Raw genomic sequence first — 25,193 nt, forward strand, 5'->3', positions numbered from 1 at the left:
GTACCTATCCAGCTCAACTCAGGGGACCGGCTGAAAAAGGGGTTCCCTACTCCTCCGCCATCTTAACCTCCTCCCCCGATCCCGTTTTTTAAACAAACAGCACAAGATGAAAGAAATAAATAAGGAAGGAGAGAGAGAGAGAGAAAGGCAGGAAAATATCTATTTAAAAACCTTAAAAATATCTCAATCAATTCCAACAATAAATTTTACCTGATTCCTGATTCAAACCAAAAGAATGTTAAACATACACACATATTCACGTATGTTAAATATATGTTAAGAATGTATGTGTAGGGGCGCCTGGGTGGCGCAGTCCTCAAGCGTCTGTCTTCGGTTCAGGGCGTGATCCTGGCATTCTGGTCAAGTCCCACATCAGGCTCCTCGGCTGGGAGCCTGCTTCTTCCTCTCCCTCTCCCCTGCTGTGTTCCCTCTCTTACTGGCTGTCTCTCTGTCACATAAATAAATAAAACTTTTTAAAAAAAAAGAATGTATGTGTAGATTTCATATACATATGTATAAGTAGGTATTTCCTATATTTTCAAGTAATGTGAAGTAGTTATTTGGTCATACTAAGGAAATATTATTTTCAGGCATGATAATGGCATTGGGGTTATGTGTTCTTAAACCCTTAGCTTTAGAGATACATACCAAAATATATACAAATTAAATAAGTTGATAAGTTGATATTTTGACATTGACTCAAAATAATAAGAAAAAAATTGGTGGAACTAGAGATTAAAGAAGATTAGCCACAAGTTAATAATTATCAAACCTGAATGATGGAGAAATGGGGTTCATTATAACATTCTGTAAAATTCTGTAGTTGCTTGAAATTTCCCACAATAAAAAGCTTTGGATAAAAGCAACCAGAAAAAGGTGGGGCAAGATATTATCTTCAGAAGAGCTAGTAAAACTATAAGCTAGAGGGGCGCCTGGGTGGCTGAGTCATGAAGCGTCTGCCTTCGGCTCAGGGCGTGATCCTGGCATTCTGGGATTGAGCCCCGTGTCAGGCTCCTCCCCTGGGAGCCTGCTTCTCCCTCTCCCACTCCCTCTGCTTGTGTTCCCTCTCTCACTGGCTGTCTCTCTCTCTGTGTCAAATAAATAAATAAAATCTTTAAAAAAAAAAAAAAGACTGGAAGCTAGAAAACAATCACAAGATCCTTTTTTTTAAAGTTTTTATTTAAATCCCGGTTGGTTAACATACAGTGTAATATTAGTTTCAGGTGTACAATATAGTGGTTCAACACTTCCGTACATCACCAGGTACTCATCACAAGTGCACTCCTTAATGAGTGAAATCATATAGTATTTGTTTTTCTCTGACTGACTTGTTTTGTACAGCATTATACTCTCTAGCTCCATCCATGTCATTGAAAATGGCAAGATTTCATTCTTTTTGATCACTAAGTAATATTCCATTGTGTATATATACCACTTCTTTATCCATTCATCAATCTATGGACACTTGGGCTCTTTCTATAATTTGGTTATTGTAAATAATGTTGCTAATAAACATCGGGGTTCATGTATCCCTTTGAATTAGTATTTTTGTATTCTTTGGGTAAATACCTAGTAGTATGGACAATCACAAAATGTTTAATGTGGTAAATAAATTTTAAAAAAAATAACTGCCAACACAGAATTCTAAGCCCAGTGAAAGTTTCTTCAAATGTGAAGATATTTCTCGGCACCAAAATTAGAAAATCTGTGGTTAGAAAAAAATCTGTTAACATATTAATACTAAAATGTTTTTTAGATAGAAAGAAAATGACCTCAGATAAAAATATGAAAATAGAAGAATAAGGAATAAACTAAGAAATAAAATGTTAGTAAAAATGAATACTGATTGAACAAAATAATAATGATAACCTGTTTGTGGGAATTAAAACACATGTAAATTTAAAATCTATGACAAGAGTAACACAAAGGGCAAGTGAAGTTATAGTATTCTTAAGTACTAACATTGCCATTTTAGTGATAAAAGTACCAATATAGTGCACTGGGTGTTATACACAACTAATGAATCATCGAACTTTACATTGGAAACTGGGGATGTACTGTATGGTGGCTAACATAATATAATAAAAAATCATTTAAAAAAAAAGTACCAATATATATTAAATATCAATAAGTTAAGGATGTATGTTGTAATTTCTAGGATATTTGATAAAATAGTAAAATAAGGTTTGACTAACAAGCCAGTAGAAAAAAATGAAATATAAAAATAAATTCTAGATTAAGTCAAAAGAAAAAACAGAGGAACAAAAGTAACATAACACAGGAGGAAAAAATAAAAAATAAATTGTAAAAAGATAGGTATATATAGATATAGATATACAGATAGTAGTTACATCAAATAAAAACAGACCAAATACTCCAATTATAAGGCAAAGATTATCAAAATGGAAAAATCAAAGATCTTACTACATGTTGTTTCAAGAGAGTCATTTTAAATTTAAAGACACAGAAAAGTAGATTTCAGAACAAGCAATATGATCAGAGGCGAAGATGAGCATTATATAATGATAAAGGGATCAATACACCAAAAAGACATTAAAAGGTTAGAAGTATATCCACTTGACAACAAAATTTCAAATACAAAAAGCAAAATTCGTATAACTGAAGGAAGAAATAAATCCACAATTATATTGGAGACTTTGGCACTACTGTCTCAGTAATTATAGAATAAATGGATCAAAAAAATAGCAAATTTATAGAAAATCCTGAACAGCATTACCAACCAACTTGACATAATTGATATTTATGGAACATTCCACCCAGCAAAACAGAATTCATTTTCTTTTCAAGAGCACATATAGCATTCTGCCAGACAGACCATATTCTGGGCCATAAGACAAATAAAATTATACAATATATCAGACCACAATAGAATTGAACTAGAAATCAATTACTAAAAGATATCTGAAAAATTCCCAAATATTTGGAAATTGAACACATGCCTAACAAACTCATGTGTCAAAGAAGTCTCAGTGGAAATTAGAATACAAAACAAGCCAATCAGAGAAAGACAATACCATATGATTTCACTCAAATATGAAAGTTAAAAACAAAACAAAAGAGAAAAGGGAAAAAGACAAAAAGGAAAGAAAGAAGCAAACCAAGAAACAACTCTTAACTATAGAGAACAAACTGATGGTTACGAGAGGGGAGGTGGGTGAGGGGATGGGTGAAACAGGTGATGGTGATTAAGGAGTGCACAGGGTGATGTATGAAGTGTTGAGTGACTATTTTGTACCTGAAATTAACACTGTATGTTAACTAACTGGAATTACAATAAAAACTTAAAAATAAAAACAAATAAAAACAAACAAAAAAGAAAATTAGAATATGTTCTTAATTGAAAAAAAAATGGAGGCAGCTAAAGCAAAGCTTAGAGAGACATTTATAGCATTAAATATACTAAAAAGGAAGAAAGGTCTCAAACCAAACTTGAGATATTTAAAAAAGAGAGAAAATTACCTCTAAATCAAATCAAGTAGAAGGAAAGAAATGATAAAGATAAAAGCCAAAAATCAATAAAGTTGAAAACATAAAGCAAATAGAGAAAATCAATGAAACCAAAATCTGGCTCTTTGAAAAACCCCAAAATATTGATAAAGCTTTAGCCAGTTTGATCAAGAAAGAAAGAGAGAAGACATAAAATCAATACTGGGAATTAAATGGAAGTCTATCAAAACAGATACACTAATATCAAAAGTTTAATAAAGAAAATGTATGGGGGTGCCTGTGTGGCTCAGTCAGCTAAGCGTCTGCCTTTGGCTCAGGTCATGATCCCAAGGTCCTGGGATCAAGCCCCACATCAGGCTCTCTGCTCAGCGGGGAGCCTGCTTCTCCCTCTCCCTCTGCCTGCCACTCTGCCTACTTGTGATCTCTCTCTCTCTCTTTCTCTGTCAAATAAATAAATAAATTCTTTTAAAAAATATTTTTAAAGAAAATGTATAGATATATTATTTGCCAATAAATTCAACCTCTTAGATACAACGAACAAATTCCTTGAATAACATAAATTAGCCTCTAGCTGCTAAGCCATCCCAGCTGATACCACATGAACCAAGACAAACTGTCCTCACTGAGATCTACCCAAATTGCAGATTTAAGTGCAAAACAAATGATAGTTTTAGGTCACTAATGTTTGGGATGGCTTGCGATACAGCAACAGGAAAACAGAACAAATGCTGTACTCAAACATGAGAGAAATATTTGAGTGAAATAAAATATTTACTCAAATGAACAAAAAGCTAGTTCATAAAGCAAGTCAACAAATTTCAAAGAATTAACATCATTCAGAGTATATCTATAAAATTAATCTGTAAATCAATAACAAAACATAATTAGAAAATCTCAAAATATTTGTAAATGTAGCATTACTTTTCTAAATAACACCACACAAGAGAAAAATTATAATGAAAATTATAAAATATATTTAGCAGAATGATAATGAGAATATGACATATTAAAACATATGAAATGCAGCTAATGCTGTGCTGGGTAAAATCTGTAATTTCAAATGCATTCCTTAGGAAAAAAGAAGGCTAAAAATCAAAGTATTTTCATGAAATTTTTTTAAAAAGGCAGAAAATCAGGCTGAGAATAGAAGAATGATGAGTATAGGAGCATAATCAAGGACACAGAAGACATCCATATAACAGACAAGATCGGGCACGTTCAGGGTGGTATGGCCGTAGACGAGAAGACATCCATATAACAGAAAAAATAAACAAATCCAAAACTTTGGTTCTTTGAAAAGATTAGTAAAATTGATTAATCTCTAAGAAGATTAATCAAGAAAAAAATGGAAAAGTTACAAATTACTATTGTCAGAAATGAAAGACACAGACTTTAAAATTGAACAGACTATTATGAACAAATTGAAGCAAATAATTTTACAATTTAAATAAAATAATCAAATTTCTAGAAAACACAACTTACCAAAATTGACATAAGAAGAAAGAGAATATCTTAATAGTCTACATCTATGCTGATTTGAATGACTTTTATTTCTTTCTGTAGTCTGATTGTTGAGGCTAGGACTTCCAGTACTATGTTGAACAACAGCGGTGAGAGTGGACATCCCTGCGTGTTCCTAACGTTAGGAGAAAGGCTCTCAGTTTTTCCCCATTGGGGATAATATTCACTGTGGGGTTTTTTGTGTATGGCTTTTATGATATTGAGGTATATTCCTTCTATCCCTACACTGCAGAGAGTTTTTATCAAGAAAGGATGCTGCATTTTGTCAAATGCTTTTTCTGCATCTATTGAGAGGTTTTTGTCCTTTATTTTATTAATGTGGTATATCACATTGATTGATTTGCAGATGTTGAAACATGCTCTCACTCTTCACAGATGGCATGATACTCTATGTAGAAAACCCAAAAGCCTCCAACCAAAAATTGCTATAACTGATACAGGAATTCAGCAAAGTTGTAGGATATAAAATCAATGCACAGAAATCAGTTGCATTTCTATATACTAACGATGAAGCAGAGGAAAGAGAAATCAAGGAATCAATCCCATTTACAATTGCACCAAAAGCCATAAGATACCTAGAAATAAACCTAACCAAAGAGGTAAAGGATCTGTACTCTGAAAACTATAGAACACTCATGAAAGAAATTGAGGATGACACAAAGAAAAGGAATAACATTCCATGCTCATGGTTTGGAAGAAAAAATAATGTTAAAATGTCTATGCTACCCAAAGCAATCTACACATTCAATGTAATACCTATCAAAATACCACGAATATTTTTCACAGAGCTGGAACAAACAATCCTAAAATTTGTATGGAACCACAAAAGATTCTGACTAGCCAGAAGAATGTTGAAAAAGGAAACCAAAGCTGGAGGCATCACAATTCCAAACTTCAAGCTGTATTATAAAACTGTAATCATCAAGACAGTATGGTATCAGCAAAAAAAAAAAAAAAAAAAAAAAAAAAAAAAAAGGGAACTAAGTGACCTATAACACACACACTCCCAACCTCATAAGGAAGGAAGGACGCTAAGAGCAGGCACTGTGGGAAAAGAAACAAAACTCAAACAAGATATATGGAAGGTATTAAGCCAACTCATTTATTACCAATGTTAGTGGACTGACAGCCAAAGAAACTCAGAAATGAACATTATAAAGAGATTCCCCCAGTGCTTTCATTTAAGTAATTGAATTTCTCTCAATCCAGAAACACCAAAATCAACAACGTGAAGGNCCCTTAAAAAGTTAAAAATTGAGCTACACTATGATCCAGCAATTGCACTATTGGGTATTTACCCCAAAGATACAGACGTAGTGAAGAGAAGGGCCATATGCACCCCATGTTCATAGCAGCTTTGTCCACAATAACTAAATCGTAGAAGGAGCTGAGATGCCCTTCAACAGATGACTGGATTAAGAAGATGTGGTCCATATAGACAATGGAATATTAGTCAGCCACTAAAAAGAGCGATATCTCAACATTTGCTGCAACATGGACGGGACTGGAGGAGATAATGCTAAGTGAAATAAGTCAAGCAGAGAAAGACAATTATCATATGGTTTCGCTCATTTATGGAACATAAGAAGTAGGAAGATCAGTAAGAGAAGAAAGGGAAGAAGAAAGAGGGGGGTAAACAGAAGGGAGAATGAACTATGAGAGACTATGGACTTTGGAAAACAAACTGAGGGCTTCAGAGAGGAGGGGGTGGGGGAATGGGATAGGCTGGTGATGGGTAGTAAGGAACGCACATATTGCATGGTGCACTGGGTGTTACACGCAAGTAATGAATCATGGAACTTTACATCAAAAACTAGGGATGTACTGTATGGTGACTAACATAATATAATAAAAAAAATATTATTAAAAAAAAGAATATCCAATGGAAAAAAAGACAGTCTTTTCAACAAATGGTGTTAGGAAAATTGGACAGCCACATGCAGAAGAATGAAACTGGACCACCTTCTTGCATCATATACAAAAATAAACTCAAAGTGGATGTAAGACCTAAATGTGTGACAGGAATCCACCAAAATCCTAGAGGAGAATGCAGGCAGAAACTGCTATGACTGCAGCTGCAGCAACCTCTTGCTAGAAACATTTTCAAAGGCAAAAGAAACAAAAACAAAAATGAACTATTGGGACCTCATTGAAATAAAAAGCTTTTGCACAGCAAAGAAAACAGTTAACGAAACTAAAAGGCAGCCTACAGAATGGGAGAAGATATTTGCAAATGACATATCAGATAAAGGGCTAGTATCCAAGATCTACAAAGAACTTATCAAACTCAACACCTAAAAAACAAAAAATCCATCAAAATGGGCAGAAGACATGAACAGACATTTCTCTAAGGAAGACATACACATGACTAATAGACACATTTAAAAATGCTCCACATCACTGGGCATCAGGGAAATATAAATCAAAACCACAATGAGATACCACCTTACACCAATCAGAATGACTAAAATTAATAAGTCAGGAAACAACAGATGTTGGCAAGGATGAGGAGAGAGGGGAACCCTCTCATACTGTTGGTGGGGCTGCCAACTGGAGCAGCCACTCCTGCAAACATATGGAGGTTCCTCAAAAAAGTTAAAAATAGACTACTATGACCCAGCAACTGCACTACTAGGTATTTACTCCAAAGATACAAATATAGTGATTCAAAGGGTCATCTGCACCCCAATGTTTATAGTAGCAATGTCCACAATAGCCAAACTATGGAAAGAGCCCAGATGTCCATCTACAGATGAACGGATAAAGAGGTGGTATATATCTACAATGGAACATTACTCAGCCATCAAAAAGAATGAAGTCTTGTGATTTGCAATGACATGGGTGGAACTAGAGTGTATTATGCTAGGCGAAGTAAGTCAGAGAAAGACAAATACCATATGATTTTACTCATATGTGGAATTTAAGAAACAAAACAAATGAACACAGGGGAAGGAAAGAAAAAATAAAAAGGATGACAATTGAGAGGGAGGCAAACCATAAGTGACACTGAATTTTAGGAAATGAACTGAGGATTGCTTGAGGGGAGGTAGGTGAGGGATAGCTGGGTGATGGACATGAAGGAGGGCACTTGATGTAATGGGCACTGGGTGTTATATGCAACTGATGAATCACTAAATTCTACCTCTGAAACTAATTCTAAAAAGCATTAAAAATATAGTCTATATCTATAAAAGAAATTAAATCTATTAATAAATACATTCCCACAAAGAAATCTCCAGGCCCAGATATCTTCACTGGTGAATTCTGCCAAATATTTAAGAAAGAAATAGTAACAATTTTACAAAGACATACCTATACCCTAAGAAAAGAGAGGTCCATTTCTTTCAGGTCAGCATAACCTTAATACCAAACCTAGCAGAATTCTAACTTAAAAATTTGTAAAATAATAAATTTATGGCATGTAAAGCCACTAAATTTGGGGCACCTGGGTGGCTCAGTCAGTTAAACATCCAACTCTTGATCTCAGCTCAGGTCTTGATCTCAGGGTCATGAGTTCAGGCCCCCCCATTGGGAAAGGAGCCTACGGAAAGGAAAGGAAAGGAAAGGAAAGGAAAGGAAAGGAAAGGAAAGGAAAGGAAAGGAAAGGAAAGGAAAGGAAAGGAAAGGAAAGGAAAGGAAAGGAAAGGAAAGGAAAGGAAAGGAAAGGAAAGGAAAGGAAAGGAAAGGAGAAAAGAAAAGAAAAACCCTGAGTGAAACAAGAAGGATAATAAATTTTAAAAATGAACAAAATCCATGGAGACTACATTTAGATGCTCCATGTTACATCTAATCAGAATTCCAGAGGGAGAGATTAGAGAGAATAGGGAAGAAGTAATGGCTGTTTCCATTATTCTGAGATTTTTGAAGAGCAGAAGAAAGATTTGATTCCTTAGATGAAAAGGCATACTGGGTCCCACGCAGTACAAATACAGGTTAAATTCATGACAAAATATTTAAGGAGGGGCGCCTGAGTGGCTCAGTCAGTTAAGGACTCTTGATCTTAGCTCAGTTCATGCTCTCAGGGTAGTGAGATCAAGCCCCCATTGGGCTCCAAGCTGGGCATGGAGTCTGCTTGAGATTCTCTGTCTCTTTTCCTCTACCCTTCCCTCACTCTCAAATAAATAAATAAATAAAATATATAATATAATATATATATATAATATATATGTATAATTTAAAACTGCAGAACATCAATAGTAAAAGAAAGCCTTAAAAGCTCCCAGAGAGAAAGATTACCTAGAATAGAAAGATAATCATACTGACATAAATTCTATTCAACAACATTAGAAGTTACGGCATGCTGGAGCTGTCCTGCACCAGCTCAAAATTCTGGTTGCCAAAATTTCAGGAATCTTGTGAGCCACTCTTTAAAATGTCAGTAGCTTGAAATAACCATGTTGGGAATGTTTATACCACAGAAACTGACAAATGCTACAAATCAGGATCCCTTCTTCAACCTCCAGAAATCATTTACCAAAACATTACCGAATAACCGTCAGAGATAATAAAAATCTCCCAAATACTGATGGAATATGGATCTTAATATCCTATACTACTTCAAGCCATCATTTGAGACAGAGGGGGAAAAGAAAGCATTTCCAACCTGACTCAGACTAAAAACTCTTTTACCCACAGACCTGTGCCAAAAGAAATACTAGGGGCGCCTGGGTGGCACAGCAGTTAAGCGTCTGCCTTCGGCTCAGAGCGTGATCCCCGCATTCTGGGATCGAGCCCCACGTCAGGCTCCTCCACTGGAAGCCTGCTTCTTCCTCTCCCACTCCCCCTGCTTGTGTTCCCTCTCTCGCTGGCTGTCTCTATCTCTGTCAAATAAATAAATAAAATCTTTAAAAAAAAAAAAAGAAATACTAAAAGCTATACTTGGGTAGGAAATAAATAAAGGCAGAGGTAAGGAATAAAGAAATTAGGAAACTATATTCTTAAATGCAAACAAGTACTAACAATAAAAGAATATAAATAATTAAATTTATATTTAAAAACAATGTGGAATCAAAATTGTACGCAATAACGTGGGAGAAAACAGTAACAGTAATCAAGGGGATGTTGGAGGGATGTTTAAATAGGTTAAAACTTTGTTGTTGTTGTTAAGGAAGAGGATAAATAAATTGATTAATTTTTAGACTTTGTTATAAAAACAGTTTAGTATGTTTGAGAATGCATTGGAGATAGTCTAACACATAGTACATGCTTAATACATATTTGCCGCATCTACCACCAAAGAAATGAAATCTTTCTTATTTTTCTTGAGTTTAGAAAACAGCAGAAAATAAGGATTGAACGCACCATATTCTGTACAAGTACAAAATGACATTAAGACTTGCTCGTCGTTATAGCCAAAAGAGATATGGACCTAACATTTAACATCGTAACCATCTGGACATGAATATGATAACATGCAATCTTAGTCATTTGTATTCAGTTTCAATTTGTCCTAATGCTCTGCCATGTCTACATCTCTGAGATGGACTATAAGGGCCTGCTATTCTCTCCAAACAAAATAGCTCTCAGAACATCATGGATCTGAGTTTTTTCTTTACCAACCATATTTTAAGTAGTTCTCTACAGAATGAGAATTTTTGGCATTGCTGATCTATTCCCATTCAAGATGTACAGAAATATAATTGTCTCTGTACCAGACTCTGATAGCAAGAATTCTCCTAGTCAATTATTCTTTCCTGGAATTATACATTTAGTAATGCTGAGATTAAAATGGGATCTAGAGAAAAAACTAGTTGGGGAGTAGGATACAGAGGCAGAAAGTGCTTTTGAGTGGATTTGATTAATTCCCCTGTAACTTGGGGTTTTTTTAACCTTCACACAAAAGATAAATTTGCTACGGGATATACCATACCAACAAAGAAATGCAGGGTAATAGAAAATATTGTCCTGCAGTTATTCTGAATTCTTATTTCCTCTTATTAGCTTTCTCATCTGCTTTATAATGCCTTTAATTTAAAGCATATTTAATAATATTTAATATGAATAGACTCTGCAAAGTTCTCATTGAAAACATTAGCTATTGCCCTGTCCTTGCCCCATCCAGCAGTTCCTTACAACCAGGGCAACCCACTTTCCTGGACTATTCCCAGCATATGACTCTTAACTGGCATAAATATTAATCATGCCTCATTGCACACTCAGAAGTGTCCTCATTTAGACAAAAAATTTTATGGTCACCCTCCTTATGAGCACAAAGTCATGCCTCTCCCAGATCAAGTGTAGAGAGAAGCAGATTAATATTACTGAGTGCTTGGGGCGCCTGGGTGGCTCAGCGGTTAAAGCGTCTGCCTTCGGCTCAGGGCGTGATCCCGGCGTTATGGGATCGAGCCCCACGTCAGGCTCCTCTGCTATGAGCCTGCTTCTTTCTCTCCCACTCCCCCTGTTTGTGTTCCCTCTCTCGCTGGCTGTCTCTATCTCTGTCGAATAAATAAAAAATCTTTAAAAAAAAAATAAAAAATAAAAAAATATTACTGAGTTCTTGCTTTGATTAAGTAAAGTAGTCACTGGATTAGACACTGTGTAAGTTACTTCAGTTACATCTCAGCACTACCCTAGGAGGTGAGTAATATTTATTACTAACTTAGAGAGGAGGACAGTAATGTTCACAGAGTCCGAACTGGCCACAAAGCTATGTATCTTATGAATGGCTAAGTAAGGATCAGAATCCAGGTCTGAAGTCAAACCAGTGCTCTCCCTCCTGTACCACCTTCCCAATGAAAGGAAAATGTATCAAAATGTCAAATTTTACCCCTGTGAAATTTGGAAACTCTCTAAGTGCTCCCTACCAGAAGGCAGAGGCACCAGGCATTCATTGGAATTCAATTTTGGGTGGCTATCTGTGGGAGATAATGTGCAAAGATTTCCACAAACAATTTCTCTGGTCCCATGCCATACCTCTTATCCAGAAATGGAATCTGTTGCCCCTCGCTTAAATCTGGGCTGCAACAGCAATCAGACAACAAAAAGGGATAGAAGGTATCCAAATCGGCAAAGAAGAAGTCAAACTGTCTCTCTTTGCAGATGACATGATACTCTATATGGAAAACCCAAAAGAATCCACCCCCAAACTACTAGAAGTTATAGAGCAATTCAGTAATGTGGCGAGATACAAAATCAATGCTCAGAAATCAGTTGCATAGAAACAGCCAGCCAGAGAGGGAACACAAGCAGGGGGAGTGGGAGAGGAAGAAGCAGGCTCCCAGCGGAGGAGCCTGATGCGGGGCTTGATCCCAGACCACTGGGATCACTCCCTGAGCCAAAGGGAGACGCTTAACGACGGAGCCAGCCAGGCGCCCCATCAGTTGAATTTCTATACATGAACAATGAGACTGAAGAAAGAGAAATTAGGGAATCCATCCCATTTACAATAGCCCAAAAATCATACGTTACCTCGGACTTAACTTAACCAGAGAAGTAAAGGATCTATATTCTAGAAACTATAGATCACTCTTAAAAGATATTGAGGAAAACACAAAAAGATGGAAAATATTCCATGCTCATGGATCAGAAGAATTAACATAGTTAAAATGTCCATGCTACCCAGAGCAATCTATACTTTCAATGCCATTCCAATCAAAATACCAATGACATTTTTCAAAGAAATGGAACAAACAGCCCTTAAATTTGAGTGGAACCAGAAAAGGCCCTGAATCGCCAAGGAACTGTTGAAAAGGAAAAACAAAGCTGGGGGCATCACAATGCCAGATTTCAAGTTGTACTACAAAGCTGTGATCACAAAGACAGCATGGTACTGGCACAAAAACAGACCCATAGACCAATGGAACAGAATAGAGAACCCAGAAATGGACCCTCAGCTCTTTGGGCAACTAATCTTTGATAAAACAGGAAAAAACTTCCGGTGGAAAAAAGACAGTCTCTTCAATAAATGGTGCTGGGAAAATTGGAAAGCTACATGCAAAAATGAAACTTGACCACTCTCTCACACCATACGCAAAAATAAACTCCAAATGGATGAAAGACCTCGATGTGAGACAGGAATCCATCAAAATCCTAGAGGAGAGCATAGACAGCAACCTCTATGACATTGGCCACAGCAACCTTTTTCATGACACATCTCCAAAGACAAGAGAAACCNATGCAAGTTGGTACAGCTACTCTGGAAAACTGTGGAGGTCCCTTAAAAAGTTAAAAATTGAGCTACCCTATGATCCAGCAATTGCACTGCTGTGTATTTACCCCAAAGATACAGACGTAGTGAAGAGAAGGGCCATATGCACCCCAATGTTCATAGCAGCATTGTCCACAATAGCTAAATAGTGGAAGGAGCCGAGATGCCCTTCAACAGATGACTGGATTAAGAATATGTGGTTCATGTATACAATGGAATATTACTCAGCTATCAAAAAGAAAGATTTCTCAACATTTGCTGCAACATGGACAGGACTGGAGGAAAGAATGCTGAGTGAAATAAGCAGAGAAAGACAATTATCATATGGTTTCTCTCATCTATGGAACATAAGAACTAGGAAGATCTGTAGGGGAAGAAAGGGATAAAGAAAGGGGGGTAATCAGAAGGGGGAATGAAGCATGAGAGACTATGGACTCTGAGAAACAAACTGAGGACTTCAGAGGGGAGGGGGGTGGGGGAATGGGATAGGCTGGTGATGGGTAGTAAGGAGGGCACGTTTTGCATGGTGCACTGGGTGTTATACGCAACTAATGAATCATCGAACTTTACATAGAAAACCGGGGATGTACTATATGGTGACTAACATAATATAATAAAAAAATTATTATAAAAATTAAAAAAATTTAAAAAACTGGGCTGGTGCTGTGACTGGCTTTGACCAATAGGATGTAGGAAAGTTGATACTGCCAGTTCCAAGCCTAAGTCTTAAGAAGACTGGAAGCTTCCCTTTTGTTTTCTTGTTACCTTGAGCCAACATGTAAAGAACTCCAGGCTATCCTGATGGAAAAAGAGACCACATGAAGAGAAAGGCCAGTGGAGGAAAACCAAAACAATCCAGCTGACAGGCATCACCAAGTCTCCCAACATGTGAGTGGGCTATGTTGGACTTATAGCCTCTCCCAGCCCCAGGTGAACACTGCTGCATGAGTGAACTTGACCATCTCTGCCAAGTCCTGCCAGGATTTCCTGACCCACAGAATTGTAAGCAATAAATGGGTATTGCTTTAAGATACTGAGATTTGGGGAGGTTTGTAATGCAGCAATAGATACCTGATAAACCATGTCTTTCCCCACTTCCTTATCTCTATTACTCAACTGCACACCAGATCTCACCTTTCTGTGTCTTTTAGGAAGCCAGGAAATGATGCCCAGGTAGGAAAGGCTGGCCTGGAACCAAAATGGACCAGTAGGCTTATCTCCTGACAACATTTGCCAAGCCAGCCTTGTTCCACTTCTTTTTTCTTTTGCCTCAGATAAAATTCTAAAAAGTTCCCCTTTTCTGCTTTCTTTTGCTATGCCTTTACCTCATAATCTAAGCCATTATTATATCTCGTTTGGTTCTTCCCTCAAGGACCCTAAAACTACAATTTTCTTTTCTTTTTTTTTTAATGATTTTTTATTATATTATGTTAGTCACCATACAGTACATCCCCGGATTCCGATGTAAAGTTCGATGCTTCATTAGTTGCGTATAACACCCAGTGCACCATGCAATACGTGCCCTCCTTACTACCCATCACCAGTCTATCCCATTCCCCCACCCCCTCCCCTCTGAAGTCTTCAGTTTGTTTCTCATAGTCCATAGTCTCTCATGTTTCATTCCCCCTTCTCATTACCCCCCTTTCTTTATCCCTTTCTACCCCTACCGATCATCCTAGTTCTTATGCTCCATAGATGAGAGAAGCCATATGATAATTGTCTTTCTCTGCTTGACTTATTTCACTTAGCATTATCTCCTCCAGTGCCGTCCATGTTGCAGCAAATGTTGAGAATTCGTTCTTTCTGATAGCTGAGTAATATTCCATTGTATATATGGACCACAGCTTCTTAATCCAGTCATCTGTTGAAGGGCATCTCGGCTCCTTCCATGATTTGGCTATTGTGGACAATGCAGCTATGAACATTGGGGTGCATATGGCCCTTCTCTTTACTACGTCTGTATCTTTGGGGTAAACACCCAGTAGTGCAATGGCTGGGTCATAGGGTAGTTCAATTTTTAACTTTTTAAGGGACCTCCACACTGTTTTCCAGAGTGGCTGTACCAACTTGCATTCCCACCAACAATGTAGGAGGGATCCCCTTTCTCCACATCCTCTCCAACAATTGTTGTTTCTTGCCTTGTCTATCTTTGCCATTCTAACTGGCGTAAGGTGGTATCTCAGTGTGGTTTTGATTTGAATTTCCCTGATGGCTAATGATTTTGAACATTTTTTCATGTGTCTGTTAGCCATTTGTATGTCTTCATTGGAAAAGTGTCTGTTTATATCTTCTGCCCATTTTTTGATTTGTGTTTCTCGTGTATTGAAAAACTACAATTTTCATATGGCCATTTTTTAGCCTAAGGAAGATCTGTAAGTGTGTGTGTATACATATCTGTGTGCATGTAGTTTTCCTTTATATTCCCAACTGAGTCAAAATTACATTTAATTCTATATATGGTTGATTCATACAACATAAATGTCTAATCTCTTTACATGTCTCCCAGTGCCAACTAATAACGTGTCAATTTCCAATAAGAAGCCCCTTTTATTTCTCTATAAAAAATTCTTTAATCCAATTTGATTCATTCAGTAGTCACAATATGAATATGGTACATTGACCTGAAGAGCTTATTCAGTATTTTTAAGAGATTTCAACTGTTACCAATGGCAACCAGAGAATCAGCTTGACATCTTAGACTATTAAAACCTTACAGTCCATCTGTATGATGAGCCCAGCAGAGAACTGGGAGGTTTATGACATTATAATCATTGACAATTTTGGTTGTTGCTGATGAGAAGACTTTTTAAATGTGATGAACTTGGAAAGGGTTCCAAGGAGAGTTGCCAAGATAATTAAAACAGCCTTGTAAATTGGTTTGAAGAATATGCCAGGCTATCAAAATGACTATCAGCCTATCTGACCCTCCCCTCCCTGGCCACCCCATCTATTCATCAGATGTTCTCAACCTTAATTGAAATTGACAACACAATGATGACAAAAATGCTCTATGGTTCATGCAGCACATACTTCTTCATAATCCCATAGAGAATGTGACAATAAATAATGAGATAGATCATTTATACCCTGCCGACTTCTAAAAGTTTAAGGTAGCTTATGTTAAAAATGCAGTGAGAATAATGCACAAAATTAATATAAGGCAATAGCCAGGCTTGGACATTTTTAAATGCATAAGAGAGGAAGTAAAAGAGTAGAAATTAAACCCCCCCAAAAATGCTAAATAAAGAAACACAGGCTATACAGATATAAATATAGCTTGACTATGTAGCATGGAGGAGAGGTGGTGGGAAGAGAAGGGAAAAATACACTCAAGTGAAATGTCATGGGGACATGGGAGGAAGGAAAAGTGAAGGCAGAGTACCAAAATACACTGGGTCTCAGTCTCCATAAAGTGCATTGTTCTAAAACTTTCAAGCGTCTCATTTAATCTTCACAGGAATTGATTTAAAAAAAAAAAAGTTGATTCCCAGAGCCCTAGCGACTTACCCAAAGTCTTAAAACCAGAAAGTATCCAACCTATATGCCCAAACTAAAGCCATATGACTCCAAAGCCAATATTCCTTCTTCCCAAACATTCTCACTCAACAAGGAATTCATTCTAGGGCACTTAGCAGTAGGATAAATAGTTTTATGCAAAGCAATTCTTTCACCCATGCAAAGGTATTCCTTATGGGTCTGTTTTCAGAGGACAAGTATGCTCCAGTGGTAAGACATTTGTATACAGTGATTAGGGGAACAGGATACAGAGTAGGCAAAGAAAATTTGAATCCCAGTAGCATCACTTTCTAGCTATGTGACCATTAGCAATTTACTACACCTCTTGGAGCTTCTCTGTCAGAAAAGTGAGAACGATTATGCCTAGTTGATTGAATGGTGAAAGGATGACATAAAATAACATGATGAAAATTGCCTGGCATAGAGTTCTGAACACAGTAGAACATAATAAATGTAGACTATAATAATCTATTTTATTTTCACCACAATATCTATGATTATTAAGTGAAGATGGCCAATGATTTTATTGAAGTATATACAGGTAAAATGACATGCTCTCTGGGATTTGCTTCAAAATACTTTAGCTTAAATAGGGAAGTGAGGGTAGTATTATGTGAGAATAAAGAAAACAAAACCAACATATGTTGATGACTGTTGAAATTAGATGAAACTCGTACAGTGAGTTCATTATACTATTCTCTCTACTTTTGTGTGTATTTAAATTTTTCCACAATAAAAAGTTTTGAAAAGTGCTCATGGTTAGTATCTAAAGGACACATATCTTGGTTGAAATTGCCAGGACTAAAGACTAAGAAAAAGATAAGACTGAATTCAATGGAAGCCTGGCCTCTTCTCAGAAGACCTCGTGGATCTTCATCAGGCCTGGAATGAGTACACTCTTAAATCCAAGCTGTGCAGCATGATATTGGAAAGGAATGACATTATCCTTCAGAAGTTTGAAGATAGAAGTTACCAGAAAATCTCCAGAGCTAAAGTTAATTATTTTTCCAACACCATCATCTTGGTTTACCTTCTCCCCATTTGCAACCATTGGTATCATCCAGCATTTTTATCCTTTCTGTTCCTACTATGGACCCCTCCACCCAACAGACACAGCTTCCCTGTCCCTATAAACATCCTTCTGCCTGCCCAGGATCACAGCCAAAGCTTCAAATGCTGGTCTTCCCTAAAACTCCTGCAAATGATCTTTTCTCAATGGCTTTGAATATTTGCAATGCATTTCCTGAGTTAAACAAAATAGCATTTTTTAAAGGCATATGTGCTTTTAAGAAGGAAAACACATTATTACCCATTTGTATAAATTAATTGATCATAAATTAAGCAACATGAGAGTCCAGAGTGTGGAGACTGTCGAAAGGAGAATGTGTTCAGAAAGAGGAGGTCATACTGAGAGGCAAATTTCACAGTTTAGTTCAACTATGCTTCCCAAAAACCTGTCTTATATCTATAACCTGCACTCCTGCTCCTTAGCAAGACTTACCTATGCATTGTCACGTAATAGTCCACTTTCTGTTTTCTAAGCTAGATAATAATGACCAACTTATAGTTGGTAAGGTAAAAATGGCTAACACAAGTATACATGCCAAGACAGGAACCTCCTAGGGAGACATTGGGTCCATGGATTAAAAACATAGACCTTAGAATCATAGTACCTAAGAAAAGATAGAAAACAACCAGTCCTCTATTCATTCATCAGCAGCATAAGATAAGATGCTAGACTTTTATTTATGCTATTAAAAATTATCTGTGCATTGGTTTTCTGAAATTAAATTGGACTATGAAGGTGCAGCCCTTCACCAGCTAAATTTTACCTCTTCGTTTCACCATGTCGATGTGTCACTATACAGCCACATGGGAACTCATCTTAACAAAGTAGAATTTAATGTATCCAGTTCCCTTTAGCATTCTCTCACAAGCATGAGTAGTGACAGGACTAGTATGTCTAGAACCTCTGTAATGAGTTGCAGCCAATAGAACAGTATCATTATTTCGGTTTCATCCAAATTCTGCAATTTATTCAATTGTTGTCTCTGGCTCTTTGCATAAGTAGATTGAAGATATTTGTCTCCAGTTAAATTCTTTTATGAAACTTGAAATTACTTTCAGCATTAGTGATATCTTACTTTGGGAAATCAACAGCTAAATAACAAAGAAATAATTTAGCTAAACTTCATCTTACTTAGAGATTTCAGCCACAAAAAAAGTTTATTTATTACCAAATCAACCCACCCAATCTCTATCCCTTTTTTATTTTTTTATTTAAATTCAATTAGCCAACACACAGTACAGCATTAGTTTCAGATGTAGTGTTCAACAATTTAGCAGTTGTGTATAACACCCAGTGCACATCACATCTCTATCCCTTTTTTAGATAGAAGACATAAAAGGTCAAATCAAAGCATTGTATTAAGAAACAAGGGAGCTTGGACTTAGAGCACACATGGCCAGAGACACTGCCAACCAGGGTCTTGGAGCAGACTGGAGGCAGTGAATAATAGTTCTTCAAGTCGGCAATAAGAAATGGCATCCAACAAACCAAAAGGCAGACTCTTAACTGTAGAGAACAAACTGATGGTAAAAGAGTACACTTAAACTTGATGAGCACTGAGTAATACATGGAATTGTGGAGTCACTCTATTGTACACCTGAAACAAATATAACACTGTATATTAACTATACTGGAATTAAAAAAATTTTTTTAAATGTCATCCAACGGGGACACCAGGTGGGCTCATCGGTTAAGCATCTGCGTTTGGCTCAGATCATCATCTCAGACTCCTGGGGTCAAGTCCCGCATCTGACTCCTTGCTCAGCAGGACCCTGCTTCTCCCTCTGCCTGCTGCTCCCCCTGCTTGTGCTGGCACTCTCTAGTGTGCTCTCTCTCTCTCTCTGACAAATAAATAAATAAAATCTTTTAAAAATAAAAAAATTAAATGGCATCCAATTAAACTACATTGCAAAAAATGGGAGAGAAACAGAATGGAAAGAGTAAAAAATGGAAGAGGCAGAATCTGAAGAATCTTGGTGGAAAAAGTACTGGACAGACAGCTAGTGAATGGGAAAGTGGAGTATTTCCTGAAGTGGAAGGACTTACTGACAATGCTGACAATACCTGGGAACCTGAAGAAAATTTAGATTGTCCAGAGTTAATTGAAGCATTTATTAATTCTCTAAAAGCTGACACAAAAAGAAAACCTTTATCTGACAGTGAATGTAATAATAGCAAATCAAAAAAAAAAAAAGATGCTGCTGATAAACCAAAAGGCTTTGCTGGAGGTTTTGATCCTGAACAATTAGTGTCACAGACAGCAGTGGTGAATTAATGTTTGTCATGACATGGAAAGATTCAGATAAGGCAGAGCTGGTCCTGGCAAAAGAAGCAGATATGAAGTGTACTCGAATTGTAATTGCTTTTTATGAAGAGAGACTAACTTGGCATTCTTATGTGGAAGACAAAGTTCAGTAATTATTTCTATGGCTATATATATATATATATTCATAGCACTATATATAATCTGGGTCTTGGCTTTTTATATTTATTAGTGTGAAGATACAACAACATTCTAATGAAAATCAAGTTTGATACGTTTGTTTTGAAGTATTATTGGGGGAGACGAGGGGGGCTTTTTTGCATCTATAGCACTGATTACTTTGTGGATTTTGGGGGGTTTTCTGTAACCTGCTTTTTTTTCAAGTTTTTATTTAAATTCCAATTAGTTAATATACACTGCAATATTAGTTTCAGGTGTAGAATTTAGTGATTCATCAATACCCAGTGCTCATCACAAGTGCCCCCTTTGAGCCCCATCCTCTGCTTCATCCACCCCTCAACCCCCCAGCCGTCCGATAACCCTCAGTTTGTTCTCTGTAGTTAAGAGTCTGTTTCTTGGTTTGCTTCTTTCTTTTTTCTTTTTCCCTTTGCTCTTTCTTTTTGTTTCTTAAATTCCACATTAAGTGAAATCATACAGTATTTGTCTTTCTCAGACTGACCTACTTCGCTTAGCACAACACCCTCTAGTTCCATCCACATTGCTGCAAATGGCAAGACTTCATTCTTTTTGATAGCTGAGTAATATTCCACTGTGCATATGTACCACTTCTTTATCCATTCATCAGTCAATGGACATTTGGTCTCTTTCCATGATTTGGCTATTGTTGATAATGATGCTATAAACATCAGGGTGCATGTGCCCCTTCCAATCTGTATTCTAGTATCCTTTGGGTAAATACCTAGCAGTACAATTGCTGGATCATAGGGAAGTTCTATTTTTTTTTTAACTTTTTGAGGAAACTCCATAATGTTTTCCAGAGTGGCTGTACCAGTTTGCATTCCCACCAACAGTGTAAGAGGGTTCCCCTTTCTCCACATCCTCCCCAACATCTGTTGTTTCTTGTATTGTTAATTTTAACCATTCTGACTGCTGTGAGGTGGTATTTCTTTGTAGTTTTGATTTGTGTTTCCCTGATGGTGAGTGATATTGAGCATCTTTTCATGTGTCTGTTAGCCATCTGGATGTCTTCTTTGGAAAAATGTCTTCATGTCTTCTACCCATTTCTTAACTGGATTATTTGTTTTGGGGGGTGTCGCATTTGATAAGTTCTTTATGATTTTAAATACTAACCCTTTATCAGATATGTCATTTGCAAATATCTTCTCCCATTCTGTAGGCTGCCTTTCAGTTTTGTTGATTGTTTCCTTTACTGTGCAGAAGCTTTTTATCTTGATGAAGTCCAATAGTTCATTTTTGTTTTTGTTTCCTTTGCCTCAGGAGATGTATCTAGTAAGAAGTTGCTATGGCCAATGTCAAAGAGGTTACTGACTGTGTTCTCCTCTAGGATTTTGACAGATTCCTGTCTCACATTTACGTCTTTCATCCATTTTGAATCTGTTTTTGTGTATGGTGTAAGAAAGTGGTCCAGTTTCATTCTTCTGCATGTTGCTCTCCAGTTTTCTCAGCACCATTTGTTCATTTCAGGGTTTTCTGCTCTGTTCCATTGATCTATGTGTCTGTTTTTATGCAAGCACCATACTTTCTTGATCACTAATATAACTTGAAGTCCAGAATTATGATGCTTCCAGCTTAGCATTCCTTTCTCAAGATTGCTTTGGCTATTTGGGGTCTTTTATGGTTCCATAAAAATTTTAGGATGGTTTGTTCTAGCTTTGTGGAAAATGCTGATGGTATTTTGATAGGGATTGCATAAAATGTGTAGATTGTTTTGGGTAGTATAGACATTTTAACAATATTTGTTCTTCCAATCCATGAGCATAGAATGTTTTTTCCAGGGGCGCCTGGGTGGCTCAGTCGTTAAGCGTCTGCCTTCGGCCCAGGGCGTGATCCCAGCGTTCTGGGATCGGGCCCCACATCAGGCTCCTCCGCTGGGAGCCTGCTTCTTCCTCTCCCACTCCCCCTGCCTATGTTCCCTCTCTCTCTGGCTGTCTCTCTCTCTCTGTCGAATAAATAAATAAAATCTTTAGAAAAAAAAAAAAGAATGTTTTTCCATTTCTTTGTGTCATCTTCAATTTCTTTCATCAGTGTTCTATAGTTTTCAGAGTACAGGTCTTTTACCTCTTTGGTTAGGTTTATTCCTAGGTATCTCATGGTTTTGGTGCAATTGTAAATGGGATCAATTCCTTGATTTCTCTTTCCACTGCTTCATTATTGGTCAACAGAAATGCAACAGATTTCTCTATGTTGATTTTGTATCCTGTGGCTTAACTGAATTTGTGTATCAGTTCTAGCAATTTTTTTGGTGGAGTTTTTTGGGTTTTCTATATAGAGTATCATGCCATCTGCAAATAGCGAAAGTTTGACTTCTTCCTTGCTGATTTTTTTTTCATTGTCTGATTGCTGAGGCAAGGACTTCCAGTAGTATGCTAAGTAACAGTGGTGAGAGTGGACATCCTGTCTTGTTCCTGACCATAGAGGAAAAGCACTCAGTTTTTCTTCATTGAGGATGATATTAGCTGTGGGTTTTTCATATATGGCCTTCATTATGTTGAGGTATGTTCCCTCTATCTCTACTTTGTTAAGGATTTTTTTTTTTTTTAAAGATTTTCTTTATTTATTTGACAGAGATAGAGACAGCCAGCAGAGAGGGAACACAAGCAGGCGGAGTGGGAGAGGAAGAAGCAGGCTCATAGCGGAGGAGCCTGATGTGGGGCTCGATCCCAGAACGCCGGGATCACGCCCTGAGCCGAAGGCAGACGCTTAACCGCTGTGCCACCCAGGCGCCCCACTTTGTTAAGGATTTTTAACATGAATGGATGTTGTACTTTGTCAAATGCCTTTTTCTGTACCTATTAAAAGGATCATATGGTTCTTATTCTGTCTTTTATTAATGTGATGTATCATGTTGATTGATTCATGAATATTGAACCACCCTTATAGCCCAGGGATAAATCCCACTTGATTTTGGTGAATGATTCTTTTAATGAGCTGTTGGATTCGATTTGCTAGCATTTGTTGAGAAACTTTGCATTCATGTTCATCACGGATATTGGACTGTAGTTCTCTTTCTTAGTGGAGTCTTTGTCCAGTTTTGGAATCAGGGTAATACTGGCCTCATAGAATGAGTTTGGAAGTTTTCCTTCTATTTCTATTTTTTGGAATAGTTCGTGAAGAATAAGTGTTAACTCTTCTTTACATGTTTGGTAGAATTCCCCTGGGAAGCCCTCTGGCCCTGGACTTTTGTTTTTTGGGAGATTTTTGATTACTGATTCAATTTTTTTGCTGGTTATATTGTAGTTGACTTCATATCTCCTAGCATTGTGGTCAGAAAATATGCATGGTATGGTCTCAATCTTTTTGTGTTTGTTGTGGCCTGATTTGTGACCTACTATGTGCACATCCTGTCTTGTTCCTGACCATAGAGGAAAAGCACTCAGTTTTTCTTCATTGAGGATGATATTAGCTGTGGGTTTTTCATATATGGCCTTCATTATGTTGAGGTATGTTCCCTCTATCTCTACTTTGTTAAGGATTTTTAACATGAATGGATGTTGTACTTTGTCAAATGCTNGCCTGATGTGGGGCTCGATCCCAGAACGCCGGGATCACGCCCTGAGCCGAAGGCAGACGCTTAACCGCTGTGCCACCCAGGCGCCCCACTTTGTTAAGGATTTTTAACATGAATGGATGTTGTACTTTGTCAAATGCTTTTTCTGTACCTATTAAAAGGATCATATGGTTCTTATTCTGTCTTTTATTAATGTGATGTATCATGTTGATTGATTCATGAATATTGAACCACCCTTATAGCCCAGGGATAAATCCCACTTGATTTTGGTGAATGATTCTTTTAATGAGCTGTTGGATTCGATTTGCTAGCATTTGTTGAGAAACTTTGCATTCATGTTCATCACGGATATTGGACTGTAGTTCTCTTTCTTAGTGGAGTCTTTGTCCAGTTTTGGAATCAGGGTAATACTGGCCTCATAGAATGAGTTTGGAAGTTTTCCTTCTATTTCTATTTTTTGGAATAGTTCGTGAAGAATAAGTGTTAACTCTTCTTTACATGTTTGGTAGAATTCCCCTGGGAAGCCCTCTGGCCCTGGACTTTTGTTTTTTGGGAGATTTTTGATTACTGATTCAATTTTTTTGCTGGTTATATTGTAGTTGACTTCATATCTCCTAGCATTGTGGTCAGAAAATATGCATGGTATGGTCTCAATCTTTTTGTGTTTGTTGTGGCCTGATTTGTGACCTACTATGTGCACATGAAAAGAACATGTATTCTGCTGCTTGAGGATGAAATATTCTGAGTATGTCTGTTAAGTCTATCTGGTCCAGTATGTCATTCAAACCATTGTTTCCTTGTTGATTTTCTGCTTAGATGATCTGTCCATTGGTGTGAGTGGGGTGTTAAATTCCCCTCTGATTATTGTATTATTATCAATGAATTCCTTTATGTTTTATATAGTTGGGTGCTCCCATGTTGGAGGCATAAATATTTATAGTTCTTGTCATTCATAGTTCTTCTTTCTCTCTTTTGTTCAGCTTCATTTTTTTCCATTATTCATCTTCTATATCACTTATTCATTCCTCTATTTATATTCCTTTACTTCTTATATCCTTGTGATCATTGCATCCANATGTTGGAGGCATAAATATTTATAGTTCTTGTCATTCATAGTTCTTCTTTCTCTCTTTTGTTCAGCTTCATTATTTTCCATTATTCTATCTTCTATATCACTTATTCATTCCTCTATTTATATTCCTTTACTTCTTACATCCTTGTGATCATTACATCCGNCTTTTTCTGTACCTATTAAAAGGATCATATGGTTCTTATTCTGTCTTTTATTAATGTGATGTATCATGTTGATTGATTCATGAATATTGAACCACCCTTATAGCCCAGGGATAAATCCCACTTGATTTTGGTGAATGATTCTTTTAATGAGCTGTTGGATTCGATTTGCTAGCATTTGTTGAGAAACTTTGCATTCATGTTCATCACGGATATTGGACTGTAGTTCTCTTTCTTAGTGGAGTCTTTGTCCAGTTTTGGAATCAGG

The 25,193-nt window shown here is 36.9% G+C and overlaps 1 long non-coding RNA gene and 1 pseudogene across 1 annotated transcript in view; one reads left to right on the plus strand and one right to left on the minus strand.

Annotated features, from left to right (window-relative positions):
- LOC117802574 overlaps positions 1-25,193 on the minus strand; it is a 57,581-nt gene that overhangs the window by 5,616 nt on the left and 26,772 nt on the right. The gene's annotated exons all lie outside the window — the stretch shown is intronic.
- LOC100483037 lies at positions 19,606-20,138 on the plus strand (annotated as a pseudogene).

Source organism: Ailuropoda melanoleuca, chromosome 6 (assembly GCF_002007445.2).
Source record: "Ailuropoda melanoleuca isolate Jingjing chromosome 6, ASM200744v2, whole genome shotgun sequence".
Classification (NCBI taxonomy): Eukaryota; Metazoa; Chordata; class Mammalia; order Carnivora; family Ursidae; genus Ailuropoda; species Ailuropoda melanoleuca.